Raw genomic sequence first — 21225 nt, forward strand, 5'->3', positions numbered from 1 at the left:
TTACTGGGGTGTGAGGCACGACGCCCCTGCGGCCCAGTAAAGCACACACTCATACATGAGAGAGAATCAGCCCTCCCACAGCTCGCAATGGGGCTTCCCTGCTGCCTGAGCCCTCACGCAGCCACATGCGGTCTGGAGCGAACGCAGACGCAGATGAGCACCTGCAATGTGAAGCTCAGTCATAATCATACTTCATTTGCTGAACCTGCCAACACATGCAGTAAGAGTTTCTAAAAGAGCCAAGCTATTTCAATGGGAGCTCTTTGTGTGTGTTTGTACATAAAGTTGGTACTAGCACACAAATGGTTTTTTTTGGTTGTTTAAACATAGACATTGAAACCTATAATAACAACATACCATAACATACAATGGGTTTCCATGGCCGAGCAGCTGCATGAAAGCCTCACGTCAGCAAGCGCTGGATGGAGTGTGTAAAGCACAGGACTGGAGGAAGCCTGTTCTGTGGAGTGATGAATCACACTCGTCTGTTTGTCAGTCTGATGGGCGAGTCTTGGTTTGGCGGATGCCAGGAGAACGTTACCTGCATTACTGTAAAGTCTGCTGGAGGAGGGATGATGATGGGGCTGTTTTTCAGGGGTTTGGCTAGACCTCTTACTTCCAGTGAAGGGCAATCTTAATGCTTCAGAATTCATTTTGGACAATGCTATGCTTCCAACTTTGTAGGAACAGTTTGGGGAAGGCCCTTTTCTATCCCAGCATGACTCTGCCCCAGTCTACAAAGCAAGGTCCATAAAGACATGGATGGATGAGTTTGGTGAGGAAGAACTTGACTGGCCTGCACAAAGCCCTCAACTCCATCCAACACCTTTGGGATGAACTGGAATGGAGATCGCAAGCCAGAACTTCTCGTCCAACAACTTCATATATATATATAGTTCAGATGCAAAAGCCGTTAAACGCCACCTCCATCAAAAATGATATAATGATATTGAGCGAATGATATACGTTCATCAAATACTTTCACTTCAAAACTGCTAAATCCCAGCGTCAGCCCATTCAGAAATACTGGCAGAAACCGCTAAATGCCACTTCATTTTGTCAACAAAAGCCACAGAAGAACCAATCGAAAGACACAAATCAAATCATATTCAAGACGAATGATGGTGTGTGTATGAGGCGTTAAATACCAATGAATGGACTAAAGTGACATTTTTGAAAATAAGGCATTTTAATAAAAAATGTTTTGTTTTTGTTTTGCTTAAAAAGTGGTAAAATGCAAATTTAACAGAAAACATTAGAGGTTTTCGCTTCTGAATTTATATATATATATATATATATATATATATATACACATATATATATTCAGAGTGACATCTGCCGATACCGATACCGACAGTTTGGGGGTTCTGCCTTTTATACCTTATTTTAAATAAATGATCATTTCATTATAACTGATAATTAATCATTATATTTTTAATTATTATATTTTGAAAGAAATGCAAATAAAAACTTTATTCTCTCCATTTCATCAACTTGTTTCAGAGTAACTGGTATCAGTTGTAAAAATAATAAAGTTAATATTAACACACATTAACTAAATTCTGAAGAGTAAATTAATATTTCTTAACTTTCTGAATGTTATTAATTCAAATATTTACTATTAATATTGAACATCAAACTGGTTTCTTAGCATTTTCTTTAGACAAAGCACAAATTCAGTGCATTTTACTGCCCTCTTTTGATTGACAGGATATATCGGCCCCGATTATCGGCTGTTTTTAAACCGATTAATTGAATAATCTGGACCAGTTATTGGCCGATTTATCTGTGTTTTTTTCCCCCAGTATCTTATGTTTGTTTTTCATAATATATATATATAGTCAAATTTTTCTATACAAATGTACGGAAACGCGTGCGTTAGAACCACACTTTCTGTACGAGTACCGCTGAGTACTGAGATCACACTGAATACTAGTCAAAGGTGAAATACACCTGATAAATATAATACTCAAGTGTGTCTTCTATATAATAAGCACTTGATAGCTTTCACAGAAGAATGTAACATTATCAGCCTTGAATTGATGTCTTTGAAAGGTGAAACACTGTAAAAAAAATTCCGAGGTCAAAGCATTTTTGGAATAGCAAAATTCTATTCAAAATTCTCTTTACTTAATCACATATTCAAAGAGACATAATGGGCAATGTGGCTAAGCAGCCTTTTCTTTAGCTCTTTCATATGAATGCAAGATGATTTACATGACAAATTTTCAGGTTTTTTTTATTATTATTTAATCTCAAACATCATGCTTTCTAGGATAGACTAGATTAGTTTCAGAAAGTATAAATATCTAGTACTGCTCAAACCACAGTGTCTTTGGAGACACTTGCATAATAACAGACATTTTCCAATAAAATATTCATGCCTTGTATGAAAAAATAATAACGAATATATCCACAGCAATAAAGCCGGTGTGAATATATCCCGAAGCCTCGGCTCTGCCAGGATCTGCCGAGCGTGTGCTGTGTTTTCATCCTGAAGGGAAGCGAGCATATCGAGCGGGATTCTGTCGGCCCGTGTCACTGTATCACATGACCAAAATAGACGGTCCCTGTCAGTCGTTATTAGAAGGCCGTTTCATTTCCCGCTGGCATTAGCGTTGGCTAACCAGCTCAGTGTCGGCCCTGCAGAGCACACTATAGGCTGCTGTTTATATACCTGCATAATAAATAGAGACGGGCAGCATTTTAGCAAACCCACTTCCAGCGGATAGTGGAAGCAAATGCCTCTGCATCTTACAGTCCAAAGCAGCTTTGTTCTTTAGCATTTTATCGATGGCTGCAGAGACAAAACGGTTCATTCAGAGCTATAATAAGATTCTTCACCTCTACAGAGCCACGGCTGCGTTTGCAGAGGGTTTTGGGCTGAAGTGTAAACCGCAGTTCTCTGCAGGGTTAAGCAGGCGAATGCTGAACAGTCTGAAGATGTTGTGGGCGGCTGAGGGTGAAAGGTAGCAGCATGTCAGAAAGTCAAGTAGCTCTCAGTATCACCATAGTCTCTGTCTCAGACCTCCCACAGTCTGTTCACTGACTGTCAACTTTCAACTGTACTGTATATTCTACAGTGTAAAAAGTGCTAATCTGCAATCCATAATTTTACATATAGTACACAGTGAATATGACATAGTGGCAAATGGATAAAGTGCAGCATAATTTAAGCGGTGTGTCCAGTGACAGCCGAACTCTCCTGTCTGCATCTAATTCACACAGCTTGGATCATCGGTTTTTGCAACACACAAAGCACACAAGTAGATCTAATTCACTGAAGTTTAAGAAATTTGTGGCGTAAAATGCTTATTAGACATTCAAAGTCTTGTTTAAATGATATAAATGTGTATTTGCTGGAAACTGACTGTACAGAAAACAAGTATCACACAGATTTTCCCAGAAGTGCTTTATATGAAACAAAATGTATACTTTAGCGTCAGATGATTGATTCTACTACAGATGCTTTTAAGTCTGTACTTATTATATCTGTTGCCTTGATGAAAAGTGATTCATCAATATTATTTCCCAGAACAAAACAAAACAAACTCTCTGAAAGAGAGCTTTTATTCCTGTTTGAAATATATCATGCAAACAGACCAGCCTAGCCTAGATTGGTCTCAAAAAGCCTGCTTCTTTTAGGGAAGCATGGCCAAACAGAAAAACGTATAGGTCAGTGCTGAAAATTAAAAATGCAAATATCACCGATATATCGGTTTGGTCTTGTGAGTTTAAATGATGCACAGAGTATACGTTTTTACAATGCACACTAGAAGATCTGACAGCTGGACATTCCAAAGTTGTTTTAAAAGTGTCAAAAATTATAATACAGATAATTAATTTTGAAGTTTTATTAAGTGTAAGCAATGAGATCATGTGGTTTTTATAATCAATTAACACTGCTTCTGTCATTTATTACAAGATGGACAAAATTTGTCACCAAAAAAAGTCATTTGGTTTAACCAAAATTTTGGTTATACCGAATGACGATATTTTCAAACAATGCTAACAGGCTGTACTTTTGCTAGCTAGCTAGATATCAATCAAACATTTCATATTTAGCACAAGTTTTTAAATTATGCAACATTTTCCATGTTTTATAGCGGTTGTACCGAATGACCTGATGTTTCGGGACATGCGTATGATCAAGTGAAAACATGAATTTTTCAAATAGTTAAAAGAGTTAGTTACTTTGCTTCACGACTATGTGGTGCTATGCAGGTGTCTGAATGATGTCACATCCTGTCACATGATATTGACCGCATGACATTCCAAAATGGTCCCTTTTACTCCGAATGACATCAATGAAATTCATTTTTTCCGGACATTCTTTCTCATATCAAACCAACAATTTCTACACATAATTTTAATACCATTTTGCAGTATGTTGATATATGATGTTATAAAATCATGCCAGAATAAAAAAATATATACATTTATTACATTTTAAGATATTTTAATCACAAATGAAATGGCTGTATTGGCCTTTGGACGGTTAAACCGAATGACCTTTTGACACTTCAAAATCTTTAAAATACCTTTATATGTAGCAAAATATAATTAAAACCTTTTGGATTCAATAAGAGAGATCAAGCTGTACTACCTTACATACTTTGGATGTCATATATTTGTTTTTTTTTTAATTATTATTAAGGCCTTCTGACAAAAAAAAAAAAAAAAGCCAAATATCTGCCAGTTCTTAGCCAGAATATTCTGCAAAATGGACAGCTTTTATGCAGATATTCAAAGGAATATGTGAGACGTGACTGCTGCAATCTAGTTTTACTCAAAACTCACTAAAACTTCTGAATACAAATAGTACAGATGAATCTATAAAAAGTGCAGCCAACAGCACCTCTTCACACCACAGCAAAACTGAGGATAAGTAGATCCGTCGAAGCCATTCAAGCCTCATTTGTTGCAGAAACAGACAGGCACACTGTCAGTTTTGCTGTACTGGCATTCATCTGCTCTGTGGCTAATTATCTGTTCCGAGTGTGAAACACAAGAGCGGCTGGCGTGGACGGGTGCTGAAATGCTGACAGCGGGGTCTCACCTCCAAACTCAAAGTGACTGGAAGAGCTGTCCGGGGAGCAGACCCTCAAACACACAGCATCAGATGCCCACCTAGCATTAGTTGCACCGTTGGCACTCTCTCCCTCACTCATCAGCAGAGTTTGAGTGTCAGACCTCTGTTAGATTGTGATACTGAACTCTGTAGGGAGAACTCTAATTGGCTCAAATCTCTTCGTAAGCACAGGGCATTCACAACTTCTTCCCTAGAGTTGAGCAGATATTGCGGTGGTAAAGTGTGTTGCGGCATTACGATGGACATTGGCTTGATTACAGTTGCCGTTCATACAACAGTATTTTTTTATTTTTTATTAGGGCTTCTGTGTCACTGTGGCTTTAAGTGAAGTAGAATCTGATTATCATTCTTATGGAAAATAGCAGATAAATAGTGGATTCATATTCAAAATAAGTATATCATCAATCCTTCAAGTGGCATTTGTCCTGAAATCTCACAGAGATTTTCCCAGAAGTGCTTTATACAAAAAAAAAAAAAAAAATAAAAAAAAAAAATGTATGCTTCAGCTTCAGATGATTGATTTTAGAACAGATGCATTTAAGTTTATACTTATTATATCTGTTGCCTTGATGAAAAGTGATTCAGCAATATTATTTCCCAGAACAAAACAAACTCTCTGTAAGAGACTTTTTGAAATACATCATGTGAACAGATAGGCCTACCAAAATGATTGTCATCATTTACTCACCTTCATATCATTCCAAACCTGAATGATTCTTTCTTCCTGGGACATCAATATAGAATTCCTGCAGAATGTCCAGAATGCTCCTATCGTCATGGGGACTGAGCTCCAAAAATTCCAAAAAGCACCATTCAATTAGCCTACATTCCAAATTACTGGTCAACCGATATTAGCTGATATTTTCAATTATCAGATGTACTTTTTTTTTTTTGGCCGATATATAAATAACCATGGCCGATATATTACCCGATATTTTGAATTATCGGCAGATATACATTTTTTTTTTTGGGCCGATATATAAGTAACCATGGCCGATATATTACCCGATATTTTCAATTATCGGCAGATGTACATTTTTTTTTTTTTTTGGGGGGCCGATATATAAGTAACCTTGACCGATATATTACCCGATATTTTGAATTATCGGCAGATATAAATTTTTTTTTGGGCCGATATATAAGTAACCTTGACCGATATATTACCCGATATTTTGAATTATCGGCAGATATACTTTTTTTTATGGCCGATATATTAGTCAATATTTTCAATTATCAGCATCGACAGATGTACGTTTGTTTGTTTGGCCAATAAGAGTAAGAAGCTGGACTTTTATTTGACAGCTCCAGGATATTTATTTTGATGCCATCAAAAGCACAGACACAATTCCTATAAGTAGTTAATGTTTTTAACTACATGTACTTCTTTATTTGTAAAAAAAAAAATAAAAAAAAATAAAATAAGATTAAGTATAAATGTGTTTATTTTGCAGGTTTTATGTCAAGTTCATTTTTTTTTTTTTTTTCATATGGATTTTTTTTTTCTTCAAATTATTTCTTTCTAATTTAGTATATTACGGAAACTATAAATAAATGTCTTGTTATTTACTTTTTTTTTTTTTAATTAAATAGTGTGGTATCATATCCATATCTTATGTCAAGCTGCTTAAAGCTGAACTGAATTTGATTCACAGTTCATGAACTTTGCAACACTGGCACAGTTATTGAACTGATTTGCAACAACACTTAAGCGCTGATGAATTTTACAAGATTTTATTACTGTGAAGCTGTTTTGAAACAGTCTGTATTGTACAAAGCGCTGTATAAATAAGTATGACTTGACTTGAAGATATCAGCATCAGCCATCAAAAAAAAAAAAAAAAAAAAATCGGTCGACCACTATTCCAAGCCCTGTGAAACCATATGATAGACTGAACAATTGAAATTGACTGAAATTGTGGTGTTATTTCATCCCCATTAGGAGACAGAACACTCTGGACATTTTGTGTTCCACAAACTACTAAACTTCCCCATTCCATTAAAAGCTATTGCTTCGAAACACCTCCCATATGAAGCATTCTGGGTTTTTGGAGACCCAGCAGGCCACACACACACATTAAGGGTAACCCAAGCCTCTGGCTAGCCTCGAGCACAGTAACCAAAGCCTGCAACATGTAGCTGAATGACAGATGTAAAGACAGAAAAGAAGACCTCGAGCATGGCGATACAGCTGGGCGATGGGAGCAGCTTCAGGACTCGGCAGGAACGCAGAAGCTTCCTCTAGTTTCCTGACTGCAAATATAAGTTAAAACTTCTCCGTCCGCTGCCCTAACAGACCTCGGAGGCTCCCAGACCGACTGGAGACGAATTACAATCAGGAGCGTTTGATGGAGGAGTCTGTCTCGCAGCACAACTCCACGGGATGAAGATTAACACTGTTTGAACAATGATCCAGACTTTGTAATCACTACCATTTGTGTCAACAGATAAGAAATGGGCCGATTTTACTGCGTGATTACAGTAAACAAATTAATGACTCTGTTTATGCGAACACCGCTCCTAAATCAAAACGAACACAACAGAGTATGTAAATTCTGCTTTGAAGTTATTAGCTAATTGTTTCTGCAGATTGGAAGAAAGTCAATTAAGAGGACGTCCAAGAGCCAGTGAGTGCGGCGGGAGAGCAGATTTGATGGCGTCTCATCTGCACCGTTATAAATCTTTGGTGGCCTTTCTGACAGAAATCAATAAAAGAGAGCTTGACCGCTTCTCCCCACAACGATTCTATCATGTCAGTGCTTTTGTTCGAGCGTCTGTGTGTGAGTGTGTGTGCTTATTGTTGCTTGTTTATATATGCAGGTAATTGCCACATAATAGCAATCCTTGATATATACTGATTATATATATATTATATATATATATATATATATATATACACATAGCCAATATTTTCGATTATCGGCAGATATACTTTAGATATATATTTATATACCTATGTCTATCCATGGCCGATATGTTAGCCAATATTTTCAATTAGGGGCAGATAATATTTTTTTTTTTGTTTGTGACCACTTTAGTATAGGGAACACATATAAACTATTAACTACGACTTTTCCCTCAATAAACTCCTAATTTACTGCTTATTAATATTTAGTAAGGTAGTTGTTAAGTTTAGGTATTGGGTAGGATTATGAATGTAGAATAAGGTCATGCAGAATAAGGCATTAATATGTGTTTAATAATTACTAATAAACAGCCAATATTCTAGTAATATGCATGCTAATAAGCAACTAGTTAAAAGACCCTAAAATAAAGTGTTACCAATATATATCCATGGCCGAGATATAAGCCGATATTTTAAATTATCGGCAGATATAAGTTTTTTTTTTTTTTTTTAGTTTTTTTTTATTGATTTTTTTTATTTTTTTTATTTTTTATTTCTAATTTAGTAAATATTACGGAAAATATAAATAAATGTCATTGCATGTGTTATTTTATATATATATATATATATATATATATATATATACACACAGCGATTTACAGTGGTAAGCTGAAAAGACTGTCTTTCGCTAACGTTAGTGTTTAAGAACACACCCTGCGGATGTGCGAAAAAATCGTCCATAGCTTTCCCTCTCTTAACACTACAAAGACAGTTCACCTATCAAAATAAACCACATAACATTTAGAATGAAGGTGTATTAATGCAAATTTCCTGCCAGTCCTGTGTAAACTACGACATGCAAAGATTTATTTATTTATTTATTTATTTTTTCTAATAGGCCTACAATGTTATCGTGAGAAGGCGGAGCACAAGAGAACAATGGAGCTATAATGAACACACATGTTCTAATTATGTGTTTATTAGAGGTCAAATCAAATACTGCCAAACTGCTCATACTACTTCTGAATAGGATGTCTACTTCGTAAAACGTATGAAAATATGGATCAGATCACTCAAATAAATGGAGGTGCCCTTACATGGTCAGTCATGGAGCTTGGATGTCATCTAGTGAAAACGTTTGGTACTGCGCCCACACAAAATCTTACTGAAAGCTCATTTTTTAAATATATCAACCTAAAATTTGGAATGTTGACATTTTTGGCTTTGATTTTCTTGCAGTTTAAGAGTAAAACATGTTCTGTAATATATTATTGTAAAATACAAACTATTATATTTTTACATTTTCATAAACTTAAACTTTTATAACTTTTTTTTATTTTTTTTATTTCACTTTCCTAATTTATTTCACTTCTAAAATAATCTGACAAGTGTCTTCTTTAAAACAAGACCAACCTTAGGTCTCTATATTCCAAAGCATTCTTGAATTACAACTATTTAAGTTTGGACAGTGCATTTTCATGTCTGTGCGAAAAAAGAAGCTGACAGTTATTTAAACCTGTTTTTCTCAAAATTCTGTTCCTGAAAATCATAGCGATCAGCCGACTTCAGATAACCATAACTTTGCTACAGACAAGCTATGAAAGAAGTGAAAACAGACTTAGAAAGTCTGGTAAAATTTCACCATGTCATGGGTTTTTGCAGATCACATCATATATATATATATATATATATATATATATATATCTCGGGCAAAAAAAGAAAAAGGAAAAGGAAAAAGAAAAAAGTATATCTACTGATAATTGAAAATATTGGCTAATATATCGGCCATGGCTATATATATATATATATATATATATATATATATATATATATATATATATATATATATATATGTATGTATATTAGCCAATATTTTCATGGATAAAATATATAAAATTTTCATATAATATTTTTATTTGCTTATTACACAGCTACTTAACAAATAAATAAATGGATGTGAAACACTGATTTGAGAGTTAAAAATGCTATCTTGCGAGCAGAAACAGATTGAGGAGTGACATGAAACTAGCAGAGCTTTGAAAGTAAATCAGTTGCCTCGGTCAATCATCAGCTCAGACTCGCACAAAGATCTGATCGCAGATTAATGCGACTGACAATTCATCAAACAAGTCTTCCAGAGAGAAAGAGAGACCTTGAATGTGGCTTCGAAAATCCAATTCAGCTCTGCTGTATCTATCAATATTTCTGGTGGAAAAAACAGCAGTTAAAATGAGTAAAGATTCGGTAGAGCAGAGTGGTAGCCACAGGCATTCATATAAAAATGAGTCACGCTCTTTATACTTACAGGAAGAGAAATCTATTCTCAGCCCACCACTGTCGTCTCCTGTGCGCCCTGCGATGACCCGTCACAACCCGAATAATCCCCACACTAAACGCTCTCTACAACATTACCAGCATGAAGTCTATGTATATTTTATCACAACAGCAACATTTATGTCCAGCAGGCAAATCGCAGGCCCATCACAGAAGAATATTTATTATATGGCAAAGGAAGCAATGAAGACCTTCACTGCAAACAGCGGTTATCAGCTGCAGCTATAACTTTCAGCATGTCTACCGGCTGTTGACCACCCGTCGGGTAAAAGTCGCTAAGAACGCGCTCCGTGTCCATGTGTTCGGAGCTGATAGCACACAAGTCCGAAGCAAAGCGAAGGAACTGTCTGAAATGGCCCACCAATCTGGAGCCCAAGACATGCCTGATAACAAAACAAATCCAGGGGACAACAGCAGACTCAGGAGGAGGCCGTCTAATTATAGAGGAGCAAACAAACATTGACAGAAAGATACCAAACACTTCTCTTGGATTCATTCTGTAATGCATTAAATGTGCCTCAGAAGACAGTTAACAGGGAACCTCTGCATAAAACGCTTCAAATAATCCAGACAGAGTCAAAATCATCAGAATTCTGCCATGTTTTACAGCCCTGTTCAGCTTCTCACGCCACAGCTGTTCCTGCTCCACAGTGTACTTCTTAAAGCAGATAATATAATTAATAAATTAATTACAATTGATTAAATAAAAGGCCACTTACGTGAACTTAAAGAGAGTACAATTTGTCTACACCTTTAAAAAAGTGCACTTTGTAATAATGTCAAATTAAAAGTTTTACTTGAAAGTACATTTTAAAGTCCCCCTGTGGTGGAAATCAAGTTTTTAATGTTGTTTATACGTCTATGTGGTGTTTTTAATATGCTTTAGGATGTTCAAATTCATCAGTCAACACCATTAGCTAATATTTTCTCCCTAAAACTGCAGTGAACCAAAGACCATCTCAAAAAAATGTGTAAATCAACGGTGTTTCTGATGTCACAAACTACCTTGTAATCACGTCAACGTGTGATCGTCAACGAGTGGATCTCTGAGCTGATGTGAGTGAGTGGAGGCGGGGCTAATTTGCATATTCATAGAACCGCATATACTAAATAAGGCAAGGGTGCTGAGTTACATTCAAGCTATTTTAAGGCATGAAGAATTTTTTTTCAAGAAAAGAAATGTTTAAATATGTAATTTTGGTCATCAAAAATGAGTAATATTGATTCTCCAGCTTTGTTGTTGTTAAGCAAACGAAGCATGAGCTGTTAAAGCTCCGCCCTCTTCTGGAAAGGGGGCGGGAGCAGCAGCTCATTTGCATTTAAAGGGACACACACAAAAACTGCACGTTTTTGCTCACACCCAAATAGGGGCAAATTTGACAAGCTATAATAAATGATCTGTGGGGTATTTTGAGCTGAAACTTCACAGACACATTCTGGGGACACCAGAGACTTATGTTACATCTTGTGAAAGGGGCATTATAGGTCCCCTTTAAAGTATATTGTTTCCATAAGAAGCACTTGTTTGAGCATACTAACATATATTCTCTTCCACAAGGGGTGTAAAGGTAGTTCTCTTCTGGAAAGGGCGCCGCTGTTCTGAGATATTCGGTGTCTGAGATTTTCGGTGACACTGGGCGGAGCTTACATGAATATTCACGAGTTTCCTGTTTTGTGTTAAAGCGCCACTGAAAATTTTAGTGCAAAAACTAGTATGGGCTAAAACTGTTTTGATTTGATTTTCCTTTCAGTTCGTTTGATAAGATAACTTGTATAAATGTGTGGTGGCATAATAAAAGTTTCAGTTGTGATTATTTTGTCATTGCCTATTGCTTTCTCAGTTGATAGCCTGCATAACTTTAACCAGACATTATTCAAACATATTTATTGAGAGTTAGGTTTATGTTTATGTTTTTTTTTTTTTCTGCAAAACACACAATGCTCTATATGGATAGAAACATGATGAGACAGTGATATTAGCTTCCCTGCAGCACTTTCACAAGGTTTTAGTTTAATTCTACAAGCTTTCCACAACAATTAAAATGTTCAAATTGAATTACAAGTGGTTAAATTGATCAGCTACAAAACTAAAAGTTACTAATGCGGGTTTTATTTACAAATATTTATATGGAGAAGACATAATTGGCAAAAGTATGAGGAATATTATTGTTATGTGGATAATCAGACATATATACACACTGCTGTGATTGTTCTGTCATCTCTTAATTGCTTGCTCAGTTGGTAAATAATTTCAAAGAGACTCTATTAAATCCTAAAGTGTTATTTATTTTTTTCATATTATTAGGAAACATTCTCGATCTTTATTCCCACAAAATGATGCATTTCATTGACAAAACATTTTAATGTGGAAAAAACATGATGCACTGTGAATCAGGATTCAGTTTAACACAGTGGTGATATGAAACTATATGGACCTAAGTTGTGAAATGATCAAACCTGCAGTATATTCACAATGAAATGTTTTAGTTCTATTCTACAAGCTTTCCATAACAATTAAAATGTTTAAATTTCAAGTATGTTTATTTAGTGGCTAAAATTAGTAAGTATTGTAGTAAGTATTGTATTTTGCATGTAGTAATTTGCATATCTGTAATATCAAAGATGAACGTAAATAATGAGAGTAGTTTCATTTTGAATAAAAAAGAGCAACTGATTCTGTGTTGAAATTTTATTCACAAATGAGGTCATGACATATATGACATATAATTATCAAAAACACTTGTATTTAAAACACACATTAACACACTTCACACAGGGTCTTGAGATCCCAGACAAATGAAAGTTTGGTCTGATCGTGTGATACCAGCCTTTGCTACTGACACATTCAATCTAAAATATATAATAAAATGACATTACAACAAACCTATATTATTACAATTTTTAATACACTGTCATGTTCAAAACAAAGTGAAAAAATAAAGTGTCTGCTTTGTGTGATGTACAGGGATATTTATTGGCAAAAGTCATCTTCTTTGGGAACGAATCAAGGTTATATTAGCTATAGACATTATATTAGTTATCACATGCATAATTCATCATGGCCTATTTGGATAATCATTAAACTATATTTAAAGTACATTAACATGTTTCCATTCATGTGTGCAATTTTGGAAACATAACATATAACAAATTCAAGTCTACCTAGATTAGAAGTGCTTCTGCAGCCTTCACCACAGGAGTTTACAATTAATATAATTATGCTACCATACATTCCGGCTAACTTTATATGCTTTAAAGACTCACGGTAAAACATAAACAACAAAAATAGGCTACTTAAAACACTATTGGCTCATTTAGCGAATCCTAACGACACCTCTGGCGAATCATTGGCTGTGTTCATATCAAACATACCCAACACATGACACGACATAACACAATATACTGTATAGCATATATAAAATATTGTGCATCAGTAACGGTTAGAATATAAGCTTGACTTTGTTTAATGCTGAAACATAGGCTAATTACCCTTAATGTAAGCCGAAGAGCGTGCACTAACATTTTCAGAATCGCTTTAACACAAAACAGGAAACTCATGAATATTCATGTAAGCTCCGCCCAGTGTCACCGAAAATCTCAGACACCTAATATTTCAGAACACCGGGAGCAGCAGCTCATTTGCATTTAAAGGGACACACACAAAAACGGCTCACACCAAAATAGGGGCATATTTGACAAGCTATAATAAATGATCTGTGGGGTATTTTGAGCTGAAACTTCACAGACACATTCTGGAGACACCAGAGACTTATAATACATCTTGTGAAAAGGGCATTATAGGTTCCCTTTAAAGTATATTGTTTCCATAATAAGCACTTGTTTGAGCATACTAATGTATATTCTCTTCCACAAGGGGTGTAAAGGTAGTTCAACTTTGCATCCTGAGTTTCCTGCTTTTGCACTATAGGTTGCACTCATCTTGCTGTTTTTAAACATGAGAACACATGAAACTGATTTGAGGCGACAACTCTGCGTGAAGCGCGCTCAACTTGAATCGCATGGTTCCAATAGAGTTTGGTCTAGATATGTTGCTAAGAATAACAGCACAATACTCTAGTAAGCGTAATAATACACACAAACACTGGGTAAAATAGTGCATTTTAATTAGATTGAACTATATTTTCCATCACTGAGGTGGAGTAATTCAGAAATCTCCCCATCAACCCTTATGAGCTTAAACACTTCCCTGTCAACACAGAGATATAAGAACAGCTCCGGGAGGTATCGCAGCGTTATTATTAATATTTAATAAAAGGATTTTGATAATCCCCTTTTTCCCACTCATGTGAGTGGACGAGGGCCGTTCAAGTCACGATCGGTCGCTGAATAAATCCCAGAGTGCACTTGAGCAGATTAACTCAGAATATAATGACCGTCCTTTTTTCTGCAGTCAGGGTCGCACAAGACACGGAGGCAATCAAACCCTCCCAGATCATAGATATGAGATGGTGTTGCATGTGGAAAAACACTGTTTATTGAGGATAACCGCTCAAAGAATTGCTCTGTTATCTCATATTTGGATAAGACTGATAAAGTGCAATGTGCAAAGTTAATTTCCAAATAAAAACAAGGATAGTAAAGCTTTGCAAGCTGGATTTTTATGTCTTATACATCAGCATATTTGAGATATCATCAGTAGAAAGTGATCACCCTTCCTCCCCACTCGCATCTACCATTTCCCGCCAGTAAATATGATAATGCCACACGATGCACGTCTCAAAATAAACATTACAATCCGGCGCACTAGCAGGCCTTTTAGTGACTCACTGGCATTCAGAGTCGTGGTCATTCCTCTTATCATCAGAGCAGCAGCGAATGTCAATGAAAGAACATGGAGGAAGAATTTCGGCTTTGAAAAACGGCTTTCAAAGGCGAAATTCCAGCTCATTTGTGTGCCTGCAGTGTGACCGAATGCAAACGCGCATAATGGAAGAAACGCATTTCACAGACACCTGGGAGTTCTTGGGATTTGAAAACGGATTAAATAAAACATGATCGAAATGTAATTAAAAGATAAACTGACCACAGTGAATTCAATTATGATTGACTTGACTATGTGGCGGTTAATGATTATTTCGTTGAAAATGTCAAATGTCTTCTTACAATTAACATTTCAAAGGGTAAAAACAACGTCTGTTCAGCCGTTAGAGTTTGTGGAAGCTCTGTCCAAACGCCTAACAATGAAAAACAGGTGTTTTTTTTTTTCAACTGGTTCATTTGGAGTGATTGTTTTGTAATCTGGCACATTTTCTCCCTTATATGAACATGACAATCACGCATGACAATCACAATGAATTTTGGTACGCTTTGAAACGAATCAAAACAAAGGAGAAAATGCAACACTGTAAGTCCCTGTTTCAGAACAAAGCGAATGATCTGAAAACAACCTTATTGGAAATATCTAATAGCAAAGCAAACTTGAGTCATTTGGTTTGGCCTTGAACAAATATAACTGTTTGGTTAAAGCGCTTTGACTTGTGGTTGGATATGACGTGATATTCTGCTTTATCAGCCTTTAAAAATCAATACAAGTCATTTCCAAACATGTGAGGGATGCTGTTGTCAAAAAAAACCCTGATTTTCACCCTCCAAGCCCTTAGCTTGACGTTTTTGCAGAGTAGATGTGCAGATTTAACATCAACTGACGGCAAAAGATAATAGCTTTCAAAGGTCATTGCTGGAGAAGAGATCTCTGCCCTTGAGTGTATGAAACATCACCCCGTCATTAGAGCTTCAATCCCAAAACCTGTCACAACACCGCTGGTCCACACGCTGTTGACTAAAGACTATAATGAGAACTAGTGATCATTTTCAAAATTTACAGACAGCTTATAGTCAATGGTTAAAGTACTGTTTAATTTCAGTATATCTACATTGTTTAGTTTAGTGATATTAGTCTATGTCACACATGTATCATGAGTGCATTACATCAGCCATTGGCATCGAAAAACCCAAAACGATCAAACACTACAAAGACATTTGACTTTTGAGAACCCTATGCTACATAACTGGTAAGTATAAACTAAGACGAAAGGATTATTTCAAAGAAAAAACATCAAATGTTGGTTTCTGAGAATTCTGGGCATGTCAGTTTACAGCTTTTCACTGTAAATATATATGAAATTTTGATGTGTGCTTTCCAGTTAAAACATCTAGAAGTGTCTATTTGTTGCAATATATATATATATATATATATATATATATATATAATAGCAATAAAATCAATAAATAGACACTTCTAGATGCTTTAACTGGAAAGCACATATTAAAATTTCATTCAGCATGGAGGGAAATACGCCTGACTCTGATCTTCAGCTGGATTTCTGCCAAAATACATTGACGGATGAATTCCAGGGTGACAGCTGAGAGAATGAGCCACGGCTGAAGATGGAAAGAGCTCAAAGTTAAATATAGATGCTGCTCTACATGTCTGCTTTAGTCTCAGTGGAAACCTCATGGCTGGAGATCTGGCCTGCAGGCTATAACCCCAGTTTGACCCACCATCCATACAATTAAGAGCTTATAAATGTGCTGTTGATCACTTTGAATAATCATCAGACACGGACTAACAAGAATTCACTCTGTCATAAAATAAACTAAGCGTAAGGAATCCTGATGTCTCTTGTCTGAGTTGAAATCAGCAGTATATTACGTTGAGATATGACACCATTATAGAGAGATAAGACACGGGTTGTGGCATCATTAGTGAACTTGACTATTGCACTCTTGAGCACTAGCGCCTGTCCTTCACTAAAGCCTGTCGATCTGTGAAATGCCCATAAATGAATCCATTGGAGCAAGAGGGGAAAAGTGATTTGGTGTGGAACTTACATAACTTGTACCATAATGATTAAAATCATGAACAGAAGTAGTGATTCTGTATTGTGATGTACATCGAAGTGTGTCAGATTATTCAATAATTATCATTGAAGGGCGGGACTTGGTTCTGTGCAGCAGTTGCTGACTGGATGTTGAGATGTGGGCGTGGCTTTCAATGAATGTGAGCTTGCAGTGGGCGGAGTTTAAGAAGTTCCGCTTACGTCACCAGAGAGAAGTCTATTGTTTTCACTGAAAAGTCCAGTTGAGGTAAAAATTAAATAAATAAAAAAATTCAATATACCCAGATGAATTGTTCACAACATGCATTTAAGAATTTAAAGTAAGAGATTTTTTAATTCTATGGAGTGCAACAGTCGCATTCCAGAAGTAAAACTCAATTCATTTTCTCCATAGGGAAATACATTTTTTAGGATAACTTATAAATCTTTAAAAGCAGACCTGCTATGAGCTCTAAAGTTATTGGCATATGCGTTTACTGAAGAAATCAGCCGGCATTATTTAACATATATATATATTTTTACAATTGTGCAGCTGATTTTGTGGTGAGAAACTGTGCTGAATAAAAAATGCCACCAATTAGAGAGTAGGCATGAGCAATACACTTAAATATATTGCTTCAATTAGATATAATCAACAACTTTAAACTAATAGTTTTATATTTATCTATTCGATTATGTTGTGTGCAATGCTTCATGGGATTGTAGTTCTTTCCCTCATTAAAGCCGTCAAGTTCTTGTACCTTTTTAATTTTGTACCGATTTTCAAATACTTTTTTTGCTTTAAATAAAAGTTTGTAATGTTTTCATTCACCCCGTAGCTGTTTGACTTGGTTATAACTCTTTAACAAAGACTTTTTTTTATTATTATTCCTTATGGGAAAAACATACTTCCAGAACCAATGCAGCTGAAAAAGTGGGCGGGCACTAATGCACTAATGAACCAACCCGATCTCACGGCAATTCGTACGTATTTTACAAGGTGGCTAATTCGTACAAATTAATACGACCTCACTCATATGAATTCATACGTTTTTTGCTAAATCATACATATTTTATGAGTTGACAAATTCGTATGAATTCATACGAATGACCTACCCCAAACCCCACCCCTAAACCTACCCGTCAATGTGGTTTAAACAAATCGTACGAGTGAGGTCGTATGAATTCATACGAATTAGCCACCTCGTTAAATTTCTCATGAATTGGTCGTGAGATAGCGCTTAATGAACTCTATTGAGTAAATATGACCACTTGAAGGCAGCAGTGAATGAATGCTACCCGTCTGTCTGTCTGTCTTTCCCCATAGCTTTTAGAGATAATAATTCATCAGAAAACATCTTAAAGCTGCAAAGCAAATTACCCCATCAAAGGTTATTTTATGTTTCTGTTCCCTGTTTTGTAGCCTTTTACATTATGGAAATGGCATAAAAGTCCAAATAAGTTTTCCAGGATCAACTCCTCCTGTGTTTCCAGCAATCACGTATCTCAGTCCGTGAATGCTGAGGCTGCTCCAGATCTAATGAATTCGTCTCACCTCATCTGACTGCTAATTTAAACGAGGTGAAAAGCGACGACTCACCCCACTTGTTCCGTAGCTGCAGTTTGTAGCTCGCTATCACAGTACTTGGTTAAATGATAGAGGTTCTTATATTGGTACACAGTCAATGCACTCACAAATGATCTGGATAATGTGCAAGGAGAAATGCCCCATATGTTGTGTTTGCCTTTGTGATGAATCTGTGGCTTTGAATGAAATGAACTTTTCATACAGATATGGCTAAACCTGCTGTATTGATTTTTACTGCAGAGCTGGTAGAGCAAAATATGCTAAAATCCTTTAGAGTCATTGACGTGGGTCTACAGTCAGGTCTAATGTCATCTGATCATAAATCATCTCATAATAAGTCTAACTTTTCAATTGGATTTTCTTTGTTGTTTATTATTTTCCTGAATGTTAACCTTTTTAACATGAGTTGAAATGCTTCACTATGAACTATGAAATAGTTGCGCTTCAGAACTTCTCTTTTTCTTTGAAATCTTTTGAGTTGGAATGACACGAGATTGAGAAAATAATGACATTATCTTGGGTGAATTGCTCTTTTAAATGCACATCTGGCCCTTCAAAAATACAGATGTTCAATGCCCAGGAATGATAGTGTAGACTGATATCCTCTCAGGATGAGTGATGATGGGTCTGGCAGAATAAAACGCTGAACAATTTTGGCAGATTAAGACGAAGACAAAGGAAATTGCGGTTTAATTGTGTTTTAATGTTCTACTCTGATCTGCTGTCAGATGATGAATGGATTGTATATTTCTACAACAAGAAAGACAATGTTACTGAGGTACCTTAATCTCATCACCATGTGAACTTGATTCTAAGTATTTGAAAAAAAAATATTGCCAAATAATATAATATACCTGAATTACAGACATTATACATTAATATAACTTCCAAAATTTAGAGACTCTACCGCAAATTCTCTAAAATGTCACTGGAAGTTAATTCCATGTTTGTTTTAGTTTACAACGTCTGAATCAAATGACCAAGAAAGAAAATTTTTCTTTCCTTTCTTGGCTCAAGATTTTCCAGCATTTTCTCAGTTTTGTCAAAACATATTCTTGGGACCATGCAAGTCAAAAGTTTTTGACATACCAGACTATTTGTGTGTAACCCAATAACAAATACAATTCTATCAAAGCTTGGTAAATGCTTAATCGACGATCAAAAAGTTTTATTGATTAAAATTATTATTGTTCGTTGATTAACCGTTAGTATCCCTATTCGTGACAGAACTTTATATATTTGAAGACATTACACAGAAAAACAAAACAGTCCTAATCCAGGTCGCTTACTTTTGCATGTGCCAGCCGAGCAACTACCATTGAGATGAATGGGAATGCTAGTGTATGCTAGTGACCTCTTTGATAATCTGCTCACAACCCTTCAACTGACTGGTATAAAAGCATAACCCTTTTTCTTAGATTCTTTAAATCATGCTTAATTCAGCATACATGTGCTTGGGCTCGTAACTTGTCTAATGTACTATTCAAAGAGTTTCAGCCATGTCTCTGAATGGTACTGCAGTCGTGGAGGCAGGAGAGGCCTTTGTGAAGGACAGAGCTGATAAATATGGATGAGGGGTTGAGTATATAAAAACACACAAGCCCACCTGTGCTGTTAACCTCTTTGGAACATGAGGAACGACCATAAATTCATAGCAACAAATTAGCATAGCTGGGTCAGACATCGCTCGACGGCACTCTAAACACGCGTGGCCCGCCGGACCTCTGCGTTACACGAGTTGCAATAACACAGCCGTGTATAATTGGGTGGAGGATCAAAGCTAAGCCTGTGCCGACATCACACGGCTCCCTGATTCATATGCCATGACCATGTTAGCAGTGAGAGAAATGTGTGCCTGCAGACATGTTCAGCGCTGGGATAACAAGTTATTGGGGTAACAAGAATCTACTGGGCGCACTATCTGGACAGGTTTGATTTTGTATTTTTAAAGCTTCAACCATCCTCAATAGAGCCTGCCTTCACCACAATCAGATTATATACAATGTGTGCAGTGTATTAGTCAAATTATTTTTCATTCATATATCATATATAAGCAATATCACACTCATAGCCGTGCAATATTGCTCTATATCAGCACGGCTGTAATTTGGCTGTAGGTAATCACAGCAGTGCTAATATAGAGTGATATTGCACGGCTACGAGTGTGATATTGCATTTATACAACAGTTCAATGGCACAAGTGTGTAAATAAATAAGAACAACAATGGAGTGTCTTTAAAAACCTCTTTTGTGAGGAACTACTTCTTTCCACCACATATTCAAATCTCAAGTTGACAGTTTAACAGTTGAGCCCAAGCCTCTACTACTAATTGTAAAACGTCACTTTAGAACTAGTAACAAAGGAACGTTGAGCCGCTTCATTGTAACTCACTGTAATATGTAGAGAATTACGCCTGAGCGAGTGTATTACCTGCATCTGATATTCTTCAGGTCAATCTTATATTCATAATCAAAAATCAGTTTGAATGTCCACTGAGGAAAGCGATATCTTTATCTTTGTCCTTTTAAC

The 21225-nt window shown here is 36.1% G+C and overlaps 1 protein-coding gene across 1 annotated transcript in view; it reads right to left on the reverse strand.

Annotated features, from left to right (window-relative positions):
• LOC127512990 (astrotactin-2-like) overlaps positions 1-21225 on the reverse strand; it is a 423953-nt gene that overhangs the window by 374813 nt on the left and 27915 nt on the right. The gene's annotated exons all lie outside the window — the stretch shown is intronic.

Source organism: Ctenopharyngodon idella, chromosome 5 (genome assembly GCF_019924925.1).
Source record: "Ctenopharyngodon idella isolate HZGC_01 chromosome 5, HZGC01, whole genome shotgun sequence".
Lineage (NCBI taxonomy): Eukaryota > Metazoa > Chordata > Actinopteri > Cypriniformes > Xenocyprididae > Ctenopharyngodon > Ctenopharyngodon idella.